The sequence below is a fragment of the Aotus nancymaae genome, unplaced genomic scaffold (assembly GCF_030222135.1).
Source record: "Aotus nancymaae isolate 86718 unplaced genomic scaffold, 86718_ANA_hifiasm-v0.15.2.pri h1tg000064l_1, whole genome shotgun sequence".
Classification (NCBI taxonomy): Eukaryota; Metazoa; Chordata; class Mammalia; order Primates; family Aotidae; genus Aotus; species Aotus nancymaae.
The window spans coordinates 12,328,524-12,351,449 of record NW_026988479.1 but is presented as its reverse complement, the minus strand read 5'-3'; the positions used below and the strand labels follow the sequence as shown (position 1 = coordinate 12,351,449).

The window sequence follows — 22,926 nt, the reverse complement described above, 5'->3', positions numbered from 1 at the left end:
TGCATTTACATTTAGTAGAAAACATCTTTCAGTCATTCTGGCAAGCATCTCATTACATTTCCTTGTCCAAGGAAAATGTGCCCATTCATGGACCAATCACCTTGGCCAGGAAAATGCAGTACATTGGTGGGCTTAGGTTTGGGTCATGTGCTCCATCATGGAGCTGGGGTGGAGTCCCAAAGACAAGGACTAAATATAGGGGTAGCTGGTTTGCCAAAGGAACCTAAAGAAAGGGAGATGGATGCTAGTGGCTGTGATATAAAACTTGCTACTTCCCTTAGATCTCTTTGGTCCGGTCACTGGCTGTACGCTGGCGTTATGTGTGCTGGCTGGGAAGAGGCCAGTGTACGCTTCTGACTATATTACAAAGCAGACATGTATGTGTGTCCTGGCCATGTGCTAACACTGATGTGACAACTTAGACTTAATGAAGTCAGTGACAATGTTACAGTTACCATTCATTGGGTCCCTCGCACACGTTAGGCATTGTCAGTCCCTTTGATGCGCATTCTCTGACTTAATCTTTGAAATAACAATACAGAGGAGGGTCACCAGCCTCAACCTACAGATAGAGAAACAGATTCAGGGAAGTAAAATGCCTTCAAGATGATACTGTTAATTAGTCGAGAGGCCATGGTGAGAATTCATTTGGGTCTTGTGACCAGAGTGTATTCTTGCTATCAAATCACTCTCTCACTCCTGTGGATATACTTATTTGAAAGAGAATCATATGTTTATTAATGCTTCTTCATTGACAAGGAGAAACTGAAAAATGTCTTCGTTTAGGAAGGTCAGAGCTTGATGCAGTTGTAAACTGAATTCTTTCTGTGTGTTTGTGAATATATACACTTGCATACATGCTGTTATAAAAGTGGAGAGAGTTGAATCCCTGGTCTTAGTGTGAATTGATTCTTGCCCTTTGCCTTTAGTTGGATGGATGCTGCAGCTGATGCTGCCTCGCTGATCCTGTAACTTGAGTTATTAGGTGCCTGTGGTCAGCATGTCCGGAAGTGGAGGATGTTGTGAAGTCTGAGACCACAGCTTTAGTAGACTTATCATTTGTACATGATACAGAACGGAAGATGCCATCAAGTGTCCTGGGTCAGTAGGGATACCCAGGAGGTAGAATGAGAAGGCTGCATAGAAAGGATAGGTTTAACGAACTCCAGTGGAAATGTGTTCTTGTCATTAGAAATGTTACCTGCAGGATGTTCAGCCTTGCAGACAAAACTGCTTCTGTAGCCTGATACACAAAGCTTTCTTCCTCATAGTCCCATCCTATAGCTCTGTAAATAGGCTTGTTATATCTGCCAACTGGGGTTATTACCTGCTCCCTGGACAGACAGTGTACTTTTTTGCTTCCACCTTGGTGTATGTAACTTCTTGAGTCTGTGCCTAGAACTTTTTGAAAAAGGTAGATGTCCATCAAGTATGTATGCACCCATGAGTTAATTTAGCAGGTACTAGTTGAGATCCCACTGTGTGCCAGGCACTGTTCTAGGTGCATGGGATGTAGTGGTTAGCAAGGCAGACAGTGTCCCTGGTCTTTGTCCTGGGGAAGCTCTCCTTCTGGCCTTCACTGAGTAGATCATTCACTCTGAAGGTTCTGCTGGGCCTCCAGCCTGGACACCTGCCTTAGGAGCCCTTTTCTTAGGAACTTGCACTTGAAGCTCTCTTGGCCTCCAGTCCTGAAAAAATATTTCATTCCTTTGGCTGTCCTTTTGCTAATGCCTCTAGGCAGAGAGCCCAGGGAAGTAGTTCCTATTTTAAGGGAGAAATTCATTTTGTAGGCTCTTTATCCAAGCCTCCTTTGATGTAAGTCACAAAGACTCATTCAGGGTAGGAGGAGGAATAATCAGGAGGCAAAGAGGGTAGTTTGTGCAGCCTGATTGCTGACCTCACAGAGACCGTTACCAGGAGCTAGAGAACTAAGGGGGCCAAGAAAGCAACTGTTGGTCTCTTCTCTTTGTGTTCTTTGCTTTTCTGCTCTGCACTGCTCTTTCCTGAGCCTGGGTTTACCTGCTTTACCAGGTACATTGGTGGCAAATGTCTGTCCCACAGCTCTGGAATTTATAGAGCCTTATTTCAGATTACCAGTGGAGAGCAATAATACTGTAAATTCCCATTCCTGAGGTTAGAGGAGAGAATAACTGGGTCAGCTGTGCTGCCCACAGCTCCAGCAGCTGTGATCTGAAAGGGGATGGTGGGTTCTGGGGTGCAAACTAGGCTGCAGGGCTTGTCCCTATGATAGACAGAGGTCAATCGTGGAAAAATGCTGATGAGCTAAGGATACCACCCTCAAGGTTTCCTCCGAAGCCAGTCAAGGGAACTTACTGTCTGCTCAGTTTTAGGAACCTTCTCCAAACCAGCAAACTGCAGGATTGGCCTCAGCTGACCCTTGTCCTCAATCTTAACACCAAGGATGGAGAAACTCCTGTGTTAGCGTGGTACAGAGTATTCATTATTTTAGAAAATTCTGTAGGTACTGCAAAGTACCTAGAAATTCAGTGTGTGATATTAATATTGAAGGAGAGAAAATCATTAGTTTGGGTCAGTGAATCCTCTGTTACAGTAAGACTGTGTATTCCAAGAAAATAAAGAGCCTTTCTCACAGGGGGAAAAAAAGAAGCATTTGTACAGATAGGCTGTGTTCTAGACTGGGGATGGGCACCGCAGGGCTCAAGCTTTATAATGTATTTCAGTTCCTCTCACCTGTATTTGATTGACTTGAACACGTTGAAATTTGTTCCAGTGTGTTAACAGGACTGGTGTGTGCACATGCAGTATGCAAGTTAATTAATGTTTGCTTTCTCCGTGCAAGGCCTTCTGGGGACACATACATTGGGCCTGATGAGGGCAGGGGGTGTGCTTACTTGACAAGGGAGGCCTTAAATCTTTCTGGTCCCTGAGTTTCACAGTAGCCATTAAGTATCTGCTCAATTGCAGGAGCCATAAGCAGTGTCGTCTCAGACTTTGCTATTAACTCTTCAGTTATATACTCTTGGCCAATTATTTCATAGGTGCATTACTCAATTACAGCATTAATTTTCAATGATGAAAGCAAGTGCATGTTCATGATAAAAATTTGGAATATACAGGAAGCATAAAGGAGAAAGTGAAAAGCACCTGTCATTCTGCTACATAGAGAACAATCACTATAAACATTTTGGCATATTGCCTTCTCTTATCCCTCTTAACCCAATGTGTGCATGATACGTTTTTTTAAAAAAAATAGCATATGATTTAATATCTGGTATTCTGTGTTTTTTTTAACCTGTGTTTTCCCATATCGTTTGCTAGTCAATGAATGTATCTCTTTTACAGTTTTATTGATGTGTAATTTAATATCATAGCAGTTGCCCATTTTAAGTACACCATTAATGAATTTTAATAAAATTTCAAGTTTTGCAACTGTACCACAATCCAGTTTGTGAGCATGTCCATTTTCTCCCCAAATTCCCTGAGATCTCACTTGTACCCTAACCCTAGGCAACTGCTGGTCTGCTTTCTGCCTCTGTAAATGGGACATCTGTGGACATGTCACAGGGGTGAAATCTCACCATGCGTGGTTTTTGGCATTTGGCTTCTTTGTCTGAGCATCACGAGTGGTATCCCCCTTGTTGAGGGGTGCCCCCTTGGGTGCAACCGAAGTGCAAATAAACCAGCGGTCAATTTAAATGTTCTTAGAGACCCAGCTCTTCTCGGTGCGCTGGGAACCACAGTCTGAAGGCTGTAAGCATGTCTCCTGCCAGAGAAAGGCAAGACAGCGAAGGTGTCTCTCCTCAAGCCAGAGGACAGCAATTACAAATGTTAGGACTGTGAGGAGAAAATGAGGCATCTGTGTCAGCATCTCTCTGACCTCAACAGGGGACTTCGTCTTAGAACCTGGGTTATTGCTTCATTCTGAACCAAAGACTGTGTTACAGCTATTGATTTTTACCATGAAGGTTATCTTTGAAACCACAGGGCCAGAAAAACATTGTCTGCTTTGGAGAGAATATGGAGCACCAGAGCAAGAAGCATAGTAAATGCGTTCTGCGACCAAACCCTCCCGCACTCCTGGAATTGAAACATTTTTGCTCTCAGTTTGCGCTAGCTAATTAGAGAGACCTTTCTCAAACCATTTACTTTCTTGCACGGAGCTTAAAGGACTCCCAAGACATCTTGCTGGAATGTTTACAGCCTGTCTACCTACAGACAGGTAGAAATGATATAGTTCCTTTTGGCTGGAACCCTGTTCATATATTTGAAAGAGGAAAGCTTTTGAAAAGTCACCTCTTCTATTTGTCTCAGCAGAAAATAAACTTATTTGGATGCTCATACACTATGTCAGCTGGAGTTCAAGTTAGGTTCAAGTTATGTATCTGCATTGTTTTGAGGCAAGTCTGTCTCATGGAATCTGTGCACTCTTGTGAAGATAGCGAATTTTGTACCACTCACGGTGCAAGAGCCAGGCAGAAGCAAGGAGGGAGGGAGGAGTGGCTCTGTTGGCAGAGACCCCCAGAGAGTAGGACTCCACTGGGCCCTGGTGGGGCACCTTTTAAACACCGCAGTCAAGATGGAAACTACCCAACCTGCTTCACATTCACAGTGATGCATCGGACATGATGGTTATATAGCCTCCAACTTCTGATTGTTTTGTCTTTTTTTTGTTGTTGTTGTTTAGTAATAGTAGAAGTCATTGAGATTCATCTCCCAACAAACAGGCACATCTATCTGGAAAATCTCACACTTCTATTCAGTGCTTTCAGAAATCTTTATGTATTTATAGATTTAATGTGGATATGCCAGTGTTCCTGAGAAATGTAAGTTCTCGGCTTTGACCAGATTACAGTTACTATTCATTTGTTTCCAGGAACTTGGGTGCCTGGCATACAGTACATCCTTGCCAAGTACCAGTGCCTGAGCACTTGGATTCTGAAGGATCTCTTACTCTCTTGGTCTGCAAATAAGATTTTCTCACTCTTGCCTTGAGATCCTTTGTGTTTCTTTTTTATCAAAAGATCCTCAGGCTTTGGCTTATCAGAAAGACCAGAGCAGATGTCCATGCAGGAGATCGGGGGGCTTCTCCATGTCCTCGATTAGTCCCTAGTGGTGGCTAACATGGGGGTCTCAACCTGGGGAGGGACCCATTGTCTGCTGGAGGTCTGTGGCTTCTGACTTGGCTCCCTCCTCCTCAACTCTTTTCCCAGTCCCTCCTGAGCTGCTTCCCAAGCTTTCTAGAACGTCGTGTGCATCTTTCCTTTACCTATAGAATCCAGACCTAGCTCTCGAGCCTAATGTGTATTTCTAGCTGCTACTTCGTAGTTCTATCAAATTATTGTCCTACACAGCTTTGTACACTTAGGCCCTTTTGCCCGGTGAGCTCGGTGATGACTTTAATGTACATCAGAATCACCTGAGCATGTGATAAAAACTACAGACTCCCAGGCCCGACTCTGGGAGCACTGCTAGTAGGCAGGGAGTTGACCAACACCCTAGGTGAGACTGATGCAAGTGGGTAGGGGCCACACCTGTGCTGCTCTGGCTGTCGACATCTGTTGATCTGTACCGCTTTTTAGGGCCTGACTGAAGTTCTTTTCTCCTGGGTAACCTCCCCTTTCCCTCTTAGACTCACCCTCATTTTTTGCAGCACTTACTATTTGTGATACTCACTTTGCACTTAACATATTTTGACTTGGACCATGATTTAAATGTTTGTTATATATGTATTTTTTCAGCAGACATCTGTTTGTTTGTCTGCCTCTCTATCTACATACAGTCGCCTCTCGGCCTTTTGGCTAAGATCAAGTGTAGTATCTACACATATACAGACATATATATGAAAGCGCTTTCTATTTGCATGGCACTGTATCATCTGAGAACACTTTTGTATATATTCCTTAGGTCCTGCAGAGCAGAACATTTGCTGCCTGCACAAAACATGGCACATTCCCCTCCTCCAGCCCATAGAAGTGGAGAAGAATCTGTGGTGCTGACCAGCCAGTCGCTATAGTAATCATACGGGGCCTGTTGAGATAAGCAATGCTTGTTCTTTCAAGCATTCGGCAAGTGTTACCGACTGCTGGTTTTGTGCTAGGTGCTCTGTTAGATGATGATCCAAGGAGGAACAGACCATGAAGAGCTCAGTGCCTGGGGAGGTTGGAGTGGACAGCTGGGGCGTGGGAGCCGAGGCAGGGCCAGAGAGGGGAGCAGAAGCCAGAGTGACCACCTGGGGCCTCGCAGGCCTTGCTCAGGAGTTTCTATCACTGGCTTTTGGGTGGGTGTGTTACTTTGGATGCAGGGGAGTGATGTGATCTGAGTTAGTAGAACTTTAATCTTGAAAAAAAAATGGCTGTATTTCAACAAGTCTGATGAAATTCGGGTGGAACATGAAGGTCAGTGAGGCGGCTGGGGAGTGTTACGTCTGCCTGGATGTGCTGCGGCAGGTTGATATGGTTTGGATTTTTGTCCCCTCAACATCTCATGTTGAAATGTGATTCCCAGGGTTGGAGGTGGGGCCTGGTAGGAGGTGACTGGATCATGGGGATGGGTCCCTCCCCAGTGGTTTAGCATCATCCCCTTGGTGATGCGTGAGTTCTCGCTCAGTTCACCAGGATCGTTGTTTAAAAGTGTCTGGGGGTGGGCGCGGTGGCTCAAGCCTGTAATCCCAGCACTTTGGGAGGCCGAGGCGGGTGGATCACGAGGTCAAGAGATTGAGACCATCTTGGTCAACATGGTGAAACCCCGTCTCTACTAAAAATACAAAAAATTAGCTGGGCATGGTGGCGTGTGCCTGTAATCCTAGCTACTTGGGAGGCTGAGGCAGAATTGCCTGAACCCAGGAGGCGGAGGTTGCGGTGAGCTGAGATCGCGCCATTGCACTCCAGCCTGGGTAACAAGAGCGAAACTCAATCTCAAAAAAAAAAAAAAAAAGTGTCTGGGACCTCCGATTTCTCTCTGTCTTGCTCCTTCTCTCACCATGTGACGTGCCTATTCATGCTTTGCCTTCCTCTATGAGTTAAAGCTCCCAGAGGGCTCATTGGGAGCTGAGTAGATGCAGGCACCATGCTTATACAGCCTGCAGAACTATGAGCCAATTAAAGTTCTTTTCTTTATAAATTACCCAGCCTCAGGTGTTTCTTTATAGCAATGCAGGAATGGCCTAACACACAGGTCTTTTGGAGTCAGCTTCTCTCTGGTGGGCCCTGATTAGGGTCTGATTATGTGCTGCATGCCCTGGGAATGAGCTAGGTCTTCTTGGCCACACTTTGGCAGGTCTCCCAGATGCAGGGATTCAGAAGACTCTGGAGTTGGAAGACATCTTATGGATCCCTTTGTTCACTTTCCTTATTTGAGAGATGACAAGGCAGACTCAGGGGAGGAAACTCACCTGGGACCTACAGCCACAGCCTTGCCAGTCACTTCACTGCTCCTTTTTCTCACACAGAGGAACAAAGAGTCCCTTGGCCTCAGTAGCGTGAATGCTGCTGTACAGCTGAGTGAAGAGCAGGCCTCCTTTGAATCTCTTGGGCATCACAGTGGATGCCCAGGAAGTACAGCTAGACTAGGAATTTGAATCCCAGCGCCTCCACCATTTGCTGATTATATGACTTTTGGAAAGTTATTTAACATCTCTCTGGACTTCTCCTGTAAAATGATAGTAGAAATACCTACCTTGCAGAGATATCAGGTGAATTAAATGGTATAGTGTGCATAGTACTTACCACAGTACCTGATATAATAGGTGCTCAATAAAGGGAATGCTGAAAATACCTATGGCTGAATAATGCTTGGCATGTGTGACTTCCTTAGATGAAAGCTATCATTATCAAGGCGAATGTGGGGCTGGGAAGATCTTTGCAAAGATTCACACAACTCCTTCCTGGCAAACAGAGGGAGGTTTGGTGGAGTGCTTTAGAACATTGAGCTCACGTAGGCTTGGCCTCATCTCTTCGTCTCCTCAGTCTATATCTGGCACATAGTAGTTGGTCAATATGTATTTGTTGAGTTGGGTATTTTTACTATCAACTTAAAGCAAGTTACATACCTAAGTATCAGCCTTGCATTCACATTCGCTTTTAACTCTTGCTTCTAGCTTTCTGTGTGAATTTTTACCATGCATCTGGTGATAGGTTTGGAGGAGGTTCATGTCTTGTGATCTGAGAGATATGTGGCTTTAAAATAAATGCTGATGCATTTAAGGAGTGAATTAAACTGGCCTTATCCTAATCTAACTAAAGAGGTTGTGTCAGTTTGCATTTTGGCTGAAGCTGGTGGAAGGAGCTGGGAAATGCAGGCGGATTGTAGGTATGTAGCCCTCACCGTAAGAGCCGCTCACCACTGACAATTGCAATTATAGTTCCCATCCCCACAGTGTCTGGTTGGGGGGTCTCTGATTCAGCCAGCCAAAGGCACTGAACAGAGATAGAAGGCAGGGAAGTGGCAGGAACATAAATATTATGAATTGGGCCCATAGGTCATCTCTTAGCTCCTGTGCTTCGGGCTGCTCGTCATGATGAAAGAGCTAATTTTCAGGAGCAGTGGACTGGTGGGAGGCCTGGCAGAGCAGAGTGAGGTCTCAGCTCTGCTTCCCGTGGGACATACAATAATGGCTGGTCTGGCTCCAGCTCATAACGGCTAATCCCCACTGAGCCTAGTTTGAGGGCCAGGGGAGTCTGTCTTGTAAATGAGAGAGAGACAGGATCCGCAAAGAAGGTTCTGTCCCCCAAACAGCGTTTCCTTCTACCATTTGTTCGGTCTCTTTCAGATCCTTACCTAGACTCATTTAGGTGAGGAGACCTGTGGGTGATATGCTGAGTGAGCCACGCAGATGGCTTCTTGAGCTTGCGCTGTGGGATAGCGTGTGTGCATAAATGGATGTGGTGTGTTAGAGGAGCCAACAAAACAATAATGCAGAAAGGTTCTGCAGGGGCCAGAGAGCACACCATCCCCCTGTGTTCCCTTTTCCCTCCCCACTACATCCCACAGTTAGAGTCAGTTCCCATTTTGTTTTCACGGCAGCACTTCTTTAGGTTGGACATTCCTCTAAAGTTTAGTTTTAAACACTGGACAACTGCATGCTTAGTGTCTAAATAAACCATAAAAAAAAGCTCTACTGTTAATGAAGGCTTTAGTTGGATTTGTGTGATGCATGGCATCTGTATTAGGGTTCTCCAGAGAAACAGAACCAAAAGGAGAAATTAGAAGCTATAGATAGATGTATATGTGTATATATAGATGTAGATACAGAAATAGATTTAGTTTAAGGATGTGGCTCAGTGACTATGGAGATTGAGCAAGCCAGAGACCCAAGAGAGCCAATGGTATAAATCTCAGTCCAAGATCTGGTAGTCTCAAGGCCCAAGAAGAGCCTATTTTTCAGTTCCAGTCTGAAGGCAGGAAAAGACTAATGTCTCAGCTCACAGTTAGGCAAGAGGAGGTCCCTCTTACCTAGACATTTTGTTCTATTCAGGTTTTCAACAGATTGGATGAGGCCCACCCACACTGGAGAGGGCCAGTCTGCTTTACTCAGCCCACTGACTCAAATGTGAATCTCATCCAGACACCCCTTCACAGACACAGCCAGAATAATGTTTCACAAAATGTCTGGGCACCCCATGACCCAGTCCAGCTGACACGTAAAATTAACCATCACAGTATCCAAAGGCTGGGGTAGGGTGGTGAAAAGTCAGAAAAGCGTGCTAGCTCTTTCTGACTTTATATACCATTTGCAATTCCCCAAAGAGTTGCAGGTAGCAAGAACCGTTCTTAAAAGATCCCATGGTATACGGAGATGATGCCGTTTAGAAGTAGTGATGCAGATGGTCCTGCCGCGTACTAATTGTGTGATCCTGGCACATCTCCTAGCCTCTCTAAACTTCAGCTATCTCAGCGGGAAAGTGCGAATGAGGATAGCACCTGCTCCTTAGGATTGTTTTGAGGAGAAAATGAAATAATTCGTGTAAAACAGTTAGCATTGTGCCTTGGCCTGTAGCACACTGACTGCTGTTACAGCTGTGTTCTGTGTTGAGAAGGAGGGCAGCGACTAGCACCAATGTGAAGTGAACACTGTGGGCCTGGCACGGTGTTAAATGCTTTGTGTGTGTGAACTTTCTTCTGGCCTGTCTGTTCAGGAGCTAGGTTCAGGTCTTAGTATCTGCTTTGTTCTCTCCCCCGAAGACCACACAGATATTTTCTCTTCTGGTTTTTTTCTTTTGTCATTTAAATGAGAGGAGTTTTATATCTGTGGAGGACATAGGTCATCCTTGTGAACTGTCACTCTTCCCAGTCCATCCTCTTCCTGCCATCCCTGTCCCCAGAGTGCAGATGAGGTTGGGGATATGGCCTAGGAAGCTGAGGCCCCTGACCAGGAACTTCGGTATGTTTGCCATCTATCTGGGTGAGATTTACAGATTCTGCAGAATCACATGGTTACCCTTCCAGTAGGTTACTGGCACAGATTTATGGGTCAGTCCAATCATTTTGCACACTTTGTTCTCCAGTTACTAGCAAAGAGAAGTTCAGCTTTCAGTGGGAGGTCAGGTGGCACAAAAGGCTGTGATGAGCTGCTGCTGTTTCCACCTTCAATGGCTTCACAGGTGGGCATGGACCATGGACAGTTAATTCTGCAGTGTGATCTTAAGAATCTGAGGGGTGTCTGTAGGAACAATATGTTCATTATTTTTTCCTGCTGTGGCTTTTCTCCACTGTTTCTTTGGCTTGAGGATCTGGGCTATTTGCCATGTTAGGAAGACCCACTCTAGAACAGGCAAGTGGGCATGCCTCTGCAGCAGCTCATCATGCGTGTGGAGGACTCGTCTATGGTTTTGGTTCATTTTCTTCACTGTGACCCTAGGAGCTATGTGTTTTTATTGTTGTCTACCTTACAGATGAGGTAACAGAGGCACAGCCTGGTTATTTGCTTTGTCTGAGGTTACACAGCTTGTGTGTGAAAATTAAGCCTATATTTAAAGAATGTACTGGCCTATTGGAACAGAAAGCACCAAGACACCATTTAAAGAGTCATGAAAGGCTGGGCATCCTCCTCTGTGTTGCCTTCCTCTTTTCCGGGAGGTTGAAACCAAATGTCTCAGCCACTGGTATCTCAGTTTCCCTGATGGCAAAATAGATATAGTTGTATTGGTTTCTGCCAGTGCCACAGGGATATTTAACACTTCATTATGTTATACTTAAGAATCTGTTTTCTTATTTGTTCATGTGAGTTGTTTATGAGATTATAAAAATAAACCTGTAATTTTTTATATTAGAAAGATGAAAAGTTACTAAAAACCGTTAGTTGTATGTTTTTGGTAACATCGGTTTTTATTATTGGGATATGCCCAGTGATAATAATTGCAGCTGGCATTTACTATGCGGAAGGCAGCGCTTTAGGTGGTTGACTCATGAGATCTTTAAAACCACTCTGTGCAGGAGGCATTCCTGCCATTCCCATTTGACAAAAGGTAAGTGGTGGAGCCGGGACAGGAAATCAATCGGACTCGGAGTGTGTGCTCTGAACTACAGTGCTCTCTCCCTACCCACATCAAAAAGCAGAGCTCCTGGACTTTCCAAAAAGTTCTGTTTAAGTCACTGATGAGTGAACATTTTTGTTTTTTAGACTTTAAGGGAAGTATATTTAGAGTGAGTCTCTTTTGGATAATGTTAGAAATGATGAGGTTTAATGCAATATGTATCAAAATACACCCCACTTGAGGGCATCCTGAGAGAAATTACTTGTTTGAGTTTTCACAATGGGCATGAACACAATGGAATGATAGATGAGACAAATTCAGGTAATCTCCAGATTAAAATTCTGAACAGTTAAATAGTATTTTTCTGTGAAAAGCTGAATCTCCTGATAAGCTCCAAATTATATTCCCACCTTATTTGAGAATATGTGTTGGCAGGTTTAACAAGATCTTGGCACATTCTAATTTGAGATTTATTACAAGATGTGTGCATGTTTAATAGCGCCTTAATTATTCATATCCACATCTTCCTGACAGTAACTTCCTTCAGCTGTAGATAAATTCCTGGTGCATTGGGGAATATTGGCTTTTGCTGTTAAAAAGATCCAGTAAAAGAAAATCAAATGCATATGCAAGAAATTACCCAGGGCAACCAGCTGCACTCAGGCTGGAGCTTGTCCCTCATATAGGATTGACAAGCTCCTCTCTGCCCTTGGACTAGGGAGCGACCTGGTGGAATGGAAGGAGCTCAGGTTCTGAAGGTAGGCTCACCTGAAGTCCATTCCGGTTACAGCCTAAGAATCAAATGCCTTTGGCCTGATTTCTTAAAGTCTTTAGGATCTAGATTTTTTTTTTTTTTTTGCATGCAAAAGTAGGTACCTAATGCCTCTCTTAAAGGTTTGATGTGAGGACAAATTGAAACATCTGTCAAGTATGTGTGTGTGTGTGTCGGGGGGTGCCATGTATGGTACAGGGAGTACTGAATGGGAGCTGCATTTTTTTCATTTCCTCATCTCCTATCATCAGTCCTTTGAGTCCCTCTATGGATATTACACAAGATATGATGCAATAGTAATTATCTGTTATGGAAAATAAAGGGAATATGGTAGGTGAAGTGCTGGTAAAAATGTAGGGGAATAGGTGCTCACACTCATCCCTGCTGATGAGTGTGAATTGGTGCAGCCCTTTTAGAGGTTAACCTGTTGATATCAATGAAAACCAAAAGGCCTCAGGGCCTTGGCACTTGCTGTTTCCTTTGTCTGGAATGCTTTCCTCCCACATGTCTGTGTGGCTTTCTCTTTATTTTAGCCCTTGGCTCAAATGTAACTTACTCAGGGAAGTCACAGCTGACTGCCCTGTGTAACTACACTGCCCCTCACTCTGTGGATTGCTTATGCCACTGTTTTCTCCATAGCTCTTAATATTTCCTGGTGTTATTACATATCCATGTGTGAGTTTGTCTGTCCATCTCCCCCATAAATGAGAGTTCTGAGAGGGCAGGGACCTTTGATTTGTTCCTTCCTGTGTACCCAGCCCTGAGAGCAGTGCTGTGTCCGGCACAGAGTGGGTGGTTCATAAATCACTGTTGAGTAATATAATTACAAGTTACTGCCTTGAAGTTCTGTTTTGGCAGACAACTTCAGAGAGCTGGGCTGTTAGCTTTCAGGAACTGTGTATGCAGAATTCTTCTTAGCAAAGGCATCAGTGACTTAAGAGAAGTGTTTGTATACAAGATCTGGCTCTCTTGTTGAGGAGGGTGCTGGAGTACTTTGTCCTGGCCCCAAAGCACAAAGTACAATGAACCCAGTGGCCAGAAACCATGTGGCTTCCTGATGAGAGAAAGATGAAATTTCCCTGATTTGAGAAGTGGTGTCATGCAAGGGAGGGCTGGTATGTTTTTAAATATCAAGGACATATGTTGAGAGATAATACCATAGCTGATTGGTAAATAGTTTATTTCAATCAAAAACTTATTTTCACTATTTTGAATTACATAATTATGACATTATGTTGACAACCTCTTAGTTGCCCCCATCCCCAAAATCTTTCCTGTTGGAAAGATAGAGCTGTTAGTTTGCCATATCTATTTCCAGACTTACGTTTTGTGTATTTATACACATATATATCAAACTCAAGGTCTTCAGGTGTATGACAATTTAGCTTACTTGGTAAGTGCAAACCCCTCATATATATATATACATACACACACACACACATATATATGGTAAGTGTATATAATATATATATATATGAGGGGTTTGCACTTACCATATATACATATATGAGGTGTTTGCACTTACCAAGTATAAATATATATATATATATATATATATATATTTTTTTTTTTTTTTCCAGGATTGACCCATCAAGCTTATCTGTACAGCTTAGTGTTGGTGTTGCTCTGCTCTCTCTGTCCCTTTGGAAACTAAATTTTGGGAAGGGGAAACCTACTTGCGAAATGGGTTGTGTTCAGATTATTCTGAGATTTCCAGCTTGTACAGGAAGTATAGCTTTTTTTTTTCAATTGTGGTTAAAAAAACAAATAACATGAAAGCTACATCCTTAAGGAAATTTTAATTGTACCACACAGTGTTAATTATATGCACAGTGTTGTACGGCTGATCTATAGAAATTTTTCATCTGGCGTGATGGAAACTTTGTGTCCACTGAATAGCCGCTCCCATTTGTCTTCTGCTTCATTCTGCAGCCCCTGGCAACCACCATTCTACTTTTTGTTTTTACAGTCTAACTACTTTAGATATCTCATGTAAGTAGAATGATGCAGTATCTCCTCTTTTGTGATTGGCTTGTATTATTTAACACCATGTCTTCCCGGTTCATCCATTTGTAAGATTTTCTCTCTCTTTTTTTTGAGATGGAGTCTCCTGTTGCTCAGGATGGAGTGCAGTGGTGTGATCTTGGCTCACTGCAAACTCCACCTCCTGTTTTCAAGAGATTCTCCTGCCTCAGCCTCCTAAGTAGCTGAGACTACCAGTGCCCGGCCCCACACCTGGCTAATTTTTGTATTTTTAGTAGAGATGGGGTTTCACCCTGTTGGCCAAGCTGGTTTCAAACTCCCGACCTCAAGTGATCACCCACTTCTGCCTCCCAAAGTGCTGGAATTACAGGCGTGAGCCACCGTGCCTGGCCAAGATTCTCTTTTTGTAAGGTTGAATAATATTCTTGTGTATTTGTACACCACATCTTATTTATGCATTCATCCATAGATGAACACTTGGGTTGTTTCCACCTCTTGGCTTTTATAGATCATGCTGCAATGGACATGGGAGTGCAGATATCCCTTTGGGATCTTGATTTTAAATATTTTGGGTGGGTACCTGGAAGTGGGATGGCTGCATCATGTGGTAGTTCTCTTTTTAAATTTTTTGAGGACCCTCTATACTGTTTTCCATAATGGCTGTACTAATTTACACTCTCTGATAATATGTGAGAGATTCCTTTCCTCCACACCCTTGCCAACACTTACCTTTCGTGTCTTTGATGATAGTCATTCTAGCAGGTGTGAGGTAATACCTTATTATGGTTTTAATTTGCATTTCCCTGATGATTAGTGATGTTGAACATTTTTTCCCATACATATTGGCCATTTGTATGTCTTCTTTGAGAAATGTCTATTCAGGTCCTTTGCCCGTTTTAAAAATTGAGTTGTTTTCTTGCTGTTGAGGTATTTGAGTTCTTGATACATTTTGGATATTAATCCCTTCTAAAGTATGGCTTGCAAATACTTTCTCCCCTTTTGTTGAGCCCATGCCATGTCAATGTTTGTTTCATATATTTGGGTCCTCTAATGTTAGGTGCAAATATATTTATAATTGGTATATCTTCCTGGTGAACTGACCGTTTTATCAACATATAGTGTTCTTATTTGTCTCTTATGACAGTTTTTGACTTGATGTCTGTTTTGTATGAAATACATATGACCACTCTGCTCTCCTTTGGTTACTTTTTGCACTGAATATCTTTTTCCATCCTTTCACTTCCATCCTGTGTGTGTCCTAAAATCTAAAATAAGATCATCTTTAAAAAAAATCCATTAAACTACCTTATGTCTTTTAATTTGGGAATGTAATTTGGTTTCATTTAAAGTAATTACCGAAGGGGAAAGACTTACTATTGCCATTTTGCTGTGGCTTGAATGTGTTCCCCAAAAGGCACATGTTAAAAACTTAATCCCCATCGCAGCAGTGTTTGAAGGTGGGGCCTAATGAGAGGTGATTAGGCCATGAGAATAGTGTGAATGAATTAACGCTGTTATTGCAAGAGTGGGTTTGTTATAAAAGGGAGAGTTCATCCTCCTTTTACTCGCTCTTGCCCTTCCACCATGTGATTCCTTTCACCATGTTACGACACAGCAAGAAGGCCCTGGCAAGATGCTGGTTCCTCAGTCTTGGACTTCCCAGCCTCCAGAACTGTGAGAGAATAAATTCCTGTTCGTTATAAATTGTCCGGTCTCAGGTTTTCTGTGATACTAAAATGGACTAAAATGCACTTTAATTGTTTTCTGCTTATCTTTTAGTGTTTTTTTTTTCCTTTTTCCCTCTCTTGATTATTTTTTCTTTTTTGGTAGGGATATGTTTTGATTCCTTTCTCATTTTCATTTATGTATCTTATGTGGTTTTTTTTGTGGTTACATGGGGCTTATTTTACAGTTGTAATATCTATCTATTTTAGGATGATACCAACTTAGCTTCAGTCACATACAAAAATTCTACTCTTTCACTTCTTCCCTCTGTGTTTTCTGTTATTGTCACAAATTACATATTTTGTATTGTGTATCCATTAACATATCTTTATAGTTATTTTTGTACTTTTTACTTTAACTTCTATGCCAGAATTAAGTGATTTACCTACCATTGTTAGAGTATTACAATATTCTGTATTTGTAATATTTATATATTTGCCTTTACCAGTGAGCTTTTCTTTTTTCCCTTGAGATGTTATCTCACTCTGATGCCCAGGCTGGAGTTCAGTGGCACAATCATGGGTGACTGCAGCCTCAACTTCCTGTGCTCAGGTTATTCTCATACCTCAGTCTCCAGAGTAGCTGGGATTGCAGGTGTGTGCCACCATTCCTGGCTGATTTTTGTATTTTTTTGTAGGAATAAGGTTTTGCTATGTTGCCAAGGCTGATCTTGAACTCCTAGATTCAGGTGGTCTGCCTGTCCCAGTCAGTGAGCTTTACACTTCTATATGCTTTTATGTTGCTGACCAGTGTCTTGTCTTTTAGCATTCTTTCTATTCAACTTGAAGGACTCCATTTAGCTTTTCTTGTAAGGCAGGTCTAGTGGTGATAAATTTTATCAGCTTTTGTTTATCTAGGAAAGCTTTTAATTTTTTTTGATTTTTGAAAAACATAGATACAGGAATCTGGGTTGACAGTTTTTTTTTCTTTTTTAATCACTTTGAATATATCATCCCACTTGGTCAGAATATATCATTTTGGCCTGCCCACCTTTTGGCCTGCAAGGTTTCTGCTGATATATACACTGATAGTCTGATGGAGACTCCTTTGTATGTGATGAGTCACTTTTTTCTTGCTTTCAAAATTCTCTCTTTGTCTAACTTTTGACAAATTGATTATAATGTATCTCTGTGGATGTTTTGGGTATGTTCTGGTCGAGATCTATTGCTATTCTTGGATTTGGATATTCATTTCCTTTACCAGAGCCATTATTTTAGACAGTCTTTCTGCCCCTTTGTCTCTCTCTCCTCTCCTTCTTCTGGAACACCTATAATATACCTATATATACCTATTCGTCTTTATGGTGTCCCATAGTAGGTCCTTTAGGCTTTCTTCACTTTTTTTTTTTGGTTGGTGTTTCTATGACTGCATAATTTCCAGTGGCCTGTCTCTGAGTTTGGTGATTCTATGTTGCTTAAACAGTTCTGCTCTGCTCTTGAATTACTCTAGTGAAATTTCCAACTCAGTTATTGTGTTCTTCAGCTCACAAATTTGTTTGGTTAAAAAATGCTCTTTTTCTTTTGTCGATACTCTCGTTTGTTTATACATAATTTTCCTGAGCCTGTTAAGCATCTTTATGATGGTTATTTTGAATTCTTTATCAGATAATTTATATAACTCTGTTTCTTTAGGACCAATTTTTGGATATTTATTTTGTAACTTTGATTGAGCTATGCTTCCCCAGTATTTTGTGAGCCTTATAGTTTTGTGTTGGGATTTACACATTTGAAAAACACAGTCACTTTTCCCAGTTTTTCTTACAGGGAAAGACCTCAGCAATCAGCCCAGCTAGAGATTCCAAGGGTCTCTTAAACCTTTTCAGGGGAGAAATCTCTAGGCTTGTGCTTGTTATTTCCCATTTAAAGGGATTTGCTGATCTGGTCTCTCTTTCAGGAGCTTGTAGCCTCTTGCTCCCTCTGGTGTCTGTATGAGGTACTTCAGGTTTTCTGGTACTTTGATGATTGAGCTCTTTTCTGTTCTCTGGCTCCCAGGTATCCGAAGTTTTCAGAGTCTGTCATCACTCTAAGTCAGGCAAAACAGAAACCACTCCCTCAGGCAGCCCTTGAAAAACCAGAACATAATGTATACATTCCTCCCTTCCCTTTTCCTCCTATTGGAGAAGCCATGAGTTGGGTGCTTTCTGCAAATTGTGGCAAGCTGTGCTGGTGTCTCTGTGTGATACTACAAGTTCTCTGGTGCTGCCACTAGCTTCTGTGCTCTCTTTTGTTCTCTGTGGATCCCAGGTATCCAAGGTATGTCAGTTTCCCATCAGCACTCTGAGTCACTTGAGACAGAAATCAGTCCCTTGGGCAGGTCCCTGAAAAACTGGAACATTGGATGTATGTTCTGCTTTTCAATTTCCCTCCCAAGGGAGAATCCACAAGTTGGACTCTTCCTTTTGATCATGAGCTGTGCTGGCTTGGGAAAAGGATTGATACAGTTGGAATAAAATAGTTTTATGTTACCCATTTCAATGTAGCTGTTCTTGATTTTGAGTTTGCCTGGGGTACTGTGACTTCCTAACTGATTTCTGGAGTCCTCATAAAGGCTTTTGGATCATGCGTTGTTGTTAAAGCTAGTGTTTCTGTTGGGAAATGAGTTCTCGGGTTTCCTATTCTACTGTCTTGCTGATGCTACTTCAATAAGAAGTATAGTTTTATGGCATTGCATAAAATTGTATCCTAGCATCCCTCTACTGAAAACATAGCTAGTTTTATCATTGAAGCCTTCTGAGAAACCATTTATAAGTATTAAAAGGACTTGCTCTTGGAGAGCTGTCAATCTATTACTTGAAATTAACAATAAGCGTATTGGAAAAATCTGTTGGATGAAAGAAAAGGGTAATGAATGGCTTTAAATTAATGAATCTTTCACCTAAAGCTAGCCATGGAGTATTGGCTGTAAATCAATTAAAGGCCAAAGGAAATCTTCATCATTGAATTCTGTGGGTTTTTACCTAGAAAGATTTCCCTCAAAATGCAGTTTCCCTGGAAATCTGTGAATCTTCATTTCTCTGATGAGAGACAGCTTAAAATTCAGCTGGGTAGTTTTTGTGATGTCTCAAATAGGCTCCATAATCTTTGTGATATATAGTCCTGGAATTTGTGTGCACCTTCTCTTTTCTCTGAGGGCAGAGATTGGACAAACTTGAACTGCTGATATAGAGAAAGTGACTTATTATGGTTTTTAGCTTTCAACTACATTGCTTGGCAAATTTTTAGGAGGTGAAGCATGAATTGTATGCCCTGGACAGAATGGCATCCATGAAATATCCTCTGTCACTGAGCAAGTCTGTGAATGAATGAACTTTGATTTCCTGCTGAGAAGCAGGTGAATTGGTCAGTAAATCAACATTATTTACTGACATCAGAGCAGCATGTCTTGGGATTAGGAAAAATTTTATCTTGACCAAGAGAAAAGTTAATGGAGGGCCTGCTTTGTGCTGTCTCATGTATGCTCTGGTTTTTAGAGTCTAAGCTTTGTCCCCAAACACCCTACTTGCAAGGAAGGGAAAATTAAACAATAGGTAATACTTGTTTCATCTTTGAATTCCCATTTAATCAAGGGGTAGTCTCCTAGTAACATCCTAGGTCTGTTTGTGTTTCCACTTCAGACCCACTTGGCCATCTAAACAATTGTCTGGCTCACTGTCCACCAGAACCCTAGTTACAGGGAGAGGAATCTTGAGCACTCTTATCTCTTCTCAAGGTACTGAGAGGGGTTCCCAGGAGACTGGGCTGAGAGGACAGACAAAGCCTCTGATTATGATCAGGTGGTCCCTCAGTGCTGCTACCTGGAAATAGGAATTCTGCTTGACATTCTAGACAATAGAGCCATGCTTTTTTTATTATTTAAGGACAGCCTTTTCTTGCTTCTCAGGTAGTCGACCGCTAGCAATTTAAATGAGCTGGGTTTATGGATGGCTGCAGAAATCCTCTTTACTCAAACCCAGTATCTATCCATCAGCCACTGTGCAGCACTTATACAGTGGAGGCAGCGGGGGGACAGCTCATCAGAATCGCCCCAGTGGAATGTTATGATAGGAAAAAAGAGGAATAGATTACATATTTATGTGGTCTTTGAAAATGCAGTGGGACAAGAAGATTGCTTGTAATGTATGCAGTTACATTAAATGACTATTAACCTTCGCTGGTTGCAGATGTCTGGCGAATACATTTGTGCCTATGTATGTTGTGTGGCTTGAAAAATTAATGAGACTTTTTAAATAATCAAATTAAAAGTGTATGTTACTCCACGTTCTGTTGAGCTATCAAAACAAAACTGGGTACAGCTTACAAAAATAAAGTGTCTACTGAGAAGAAGGAAAATATGAATTGCAGGGTGAAATTCACAGCTATGTGGATCTTGGAAACTAGTTTCATCTGATGGAGTAAAATAAGAGAAAATATGCCCATCGTGACTTGTTTTATTTGTAGATTATGGTTGGTGAATTCTCTCCTTTGTCCTGAATGCATCACACTCTGGAGGAAGGACGTGGCCTCGCAGTGATGTTTTATTTCTCTGGATGCCAGACTTTTCTTCAACCTGTTGGCTTGTAGGGTTGACTTGTCAGACGTGGTAAAGAACGGTACCTGCTGAGCTGAGCCTTCATTTCCTGAAATGGTGTGTCCGAGAGGCTTTTTTGACAAGGATGTCTTAGTTATGCTATATACACCGTTAGAATTTCAATTGTTTTTTAAACAAGCCCATTCAAAAGTGGGCGAAGGATATGAACAGATACTTTACAAAAGAAGACATACATGAGGCCAACAAACATATGAAAAAATGCTCATCATCACTTGTCATTAGAGAAATGCAAATCAAAACTACATTGAGATACCATCTCACGCCAGTTAGAATGGTGATCATTAAAAAATCTGGAGACAACAGATGCTGGAGAGGATGTGGAGAAATAGGAATACTCTTACACTGTTGGTGGGAGTGTAAATTAGTTCAACCATTGTGGAAGACAGTGTGGCGATTCCTCAAGGACCTAGAAATAGAAATTCCATTTGACCCAGCCATCCCATTACTGGGTATATATCCAAAGAATTATAAATCGTTCTACTATAAGGACACATGCACACGAATGTTCATAGCAGCACAGTTTACAATAGCAAAGAACCAACCCAAATGCCCATCAATGATAGACTGGACAGGGAAAATGTGGCACATATACACCATGGAATATTATGCAGCCATCAAAAACGATGAGTTCGCGTCCTTTGTAGGGACATGGATGAACCTGGAAACCATCATTCTCAGCAAACTGACACAAGAACACAAAATCAAACACCGCATGTTCTCACTCATAGGCGGGTGTTGAACAATGAGAACACATGGACACAGGGAGGGGAGCACCACACACTGGGGTCTGTTGGGGGGAAATAGGGGAGGGACAGCAGGGAGGTGGGGAGTTGGGGAGAGATAGCATGGGGAGAAATGCCACATATAGGTGAAGGGGAGGAAGGCAGCAAATCACACTGCCACGTATGCATCTATGCAACAATCTTGCATGTTCTTCACATGTACCCCAAAACCTAAAATGCAATTAAAAAATAAAGAAAGAAAGAAAGAAAGAATTTCAGTTGTTTTTTAAACATTCTCATCTGACTTTCACAAAGCTTCCCTCCATCCATTCCTGAAACTCACCCATTCCTGATCTGCTGAAGCCCATGTTCTCCCCAGTGTCCTGCATTGCATCTAAACAGCAGTAATATAGGTCAGGGACGAATCCCCTGGAGCCCCTGAAGGTTGGAGACCATGAGATCTCACTACCCTTTCTCCATGGCCAGGAGATAGGAGGAACAAGGAAGAAAAGGCTTCCAGCAATTTCACTGTAGGAGCTAAATGCAGAGGCTCTTTCTGCTTCTTGATTGAACATTTCTTACAAAGCCCTTTGTACTTATCTAGCTGTAGTGGAAACTGCGGAGGGAGGCAAGGACTGTAGTTGGTGACCAGAGACTCTTGCCCAGGATACCTACACTCATCTCTGCCAAAAGACATCCTCCTCTGCCTCAGTTAAGCAGTAAAATCAGGGAGCAGCCATGTTATGCCCAAAGCCCTTGAAAGATGGTAGGCTGTTTGATCTTCCTAGCTGAATGGCCATTCAGAGCTGTTGTCAGCTTGGGAAAAAAGTAATCCTCAGAAGGATTCACAGTGTCACCCCCTGTTGGATCGTGAGGCACCATGGGGACTCTGGTTCTTAAATGGATCTCCTCCAAAGACGGGTAGATTTTTTTCTCCAGTGGGCACACAGCAGGCCCACGCTGAACACAGAAACGGTGTTATTCTAATTGTTAAATAAGAAAAATGACATGTTGTGAGTTAGGCTAATTGATCTGCAGAATTCTGGTTTCCTTCAATTTAAGACTCTGTCCTGGGAATGAATGAAATATTCAGAAAGCAGAAGAGTTAGAGATATAAACTGCAGGGAAAAAAGGAGTTAGAATAAGGTTTTACTTGTACAGTTCTGAATTCCAGGGATTTAAAAGTAAAGGCATCCAAAAATGCTCCTGTTGCCAAGGCCAGGTTGTCAATAATAAACTGTGAGCCACAAGTCCTGGTTGTGGGCCTGGAAGCCAGCAGAGAGGGGATTCAACCTGGCAGGTTCTCCAGCTCCCAGCCTTTAGCTCTTCAGGACTCAAATTTTGCTCTGAAGTTCTTGAATCATATGATATCAAGGACTAGGAGGGAGGGCTCATGTCATAGCTGAAAGAAAGGACAACTCCCAAGTGCTCAGGAATGACGAAGTTCTTTTTTGAAAATAAGAGGATTGCCTCTAGCTAGCTGCTGTGGTTTGAATATGTCACCTCCAGAATTCAGGTGTTGCTCATTTGTTAGCATTCAGAGGTGGGCCCTTTGAGAGGTGATCTGTCCGTGAGGACACCTCCTTCATGAATGGGATTATGACTCTTATAAAAGAGGCTTCACACAGCAGCGCTTGGTTCTTGTCCTTCCACTGCATGAGGACACAGTATTCTTCTCCTCGGA

At 42.4% G+C, this 22,926-nt stretch overlaps 1 protein-coding gene and 1 pseudogene across 1 annotated transcript in view; both read left to right on the top strand.

Moving 5' to 3' along the window:
• The window catches only part of SPOCK1 (SPARC (osteonectin), cwcv and kazal like domains proteoglycan 1), a 527,247-nt gene that overhangs the window by 160,041 nt on the left and 344,280 nt on the right, over positions 1–22,926 (top strand). The window lies entirely within an intron of this gene.
• On the top strand, positions 5,761–5,870 carry LOC135270687 (U2 spliceosomal RNA; annotated as a pseudogene).